General features: G+C 63.6%; 1 protein-coding gene across 1 annotated transcript in view; it reads right to left on the bottom strand.

Moving 5' to 3' along the window:
* The window catches only part of LOC125482036 (ankyrin-1-like), a gene marked incomplete at its 3' end in the record, with an annotated part of 10,969 nt that overhangs the window by 6,172 nt on the left and 4,550 nt on the right, over positions 1-247 (bottom strand). The gene's annotated exons all lie outside the window — the stretch shown is intronic.

The raw sequence follows: 247 nt of genomic DNA, 5'->3' as shown, positions 1-247 counted from the left end.
ACGGTGCACACATCCCCCCCCCCCAACACAAACACACACACAACGGCGCACAGACCCCCCACACACACACACACAACGGCGCGCACACACCCCCGACACACACACTCACACACCTACTACGGCGCACACATCCCCACCACACACACACACACCCCCACAACGGTGCACACATCCCCCACACACACACAAACACTCACACACCCACAACGGCACACACACCCATGCGCCCCCCCGCCCCCGCCCACAC

Source organism: Rhincodon typus, unplaced genomic scaffold, assembly GCF_021869965.1.
Source record: "Rhincodon typus isolate 14 unplaced genomic scaffold, sRhiTyp1.1 hic_rhity00005144, whole genome shotgun sequence".
Classification (NCBI taxonomy): domain Eukaryota; kingdom Metazoa; phylum Chordata; class Chondrichthyes; order Orectolobiformes; family Rhincodontidae; genus Rhincodon; species Rhincodon typus.
The sequence above is the reverse complement of the archived record's forward strand: the minus strand, read 5'-3'. Positions and strand labels throughout refer to the sequence as shown.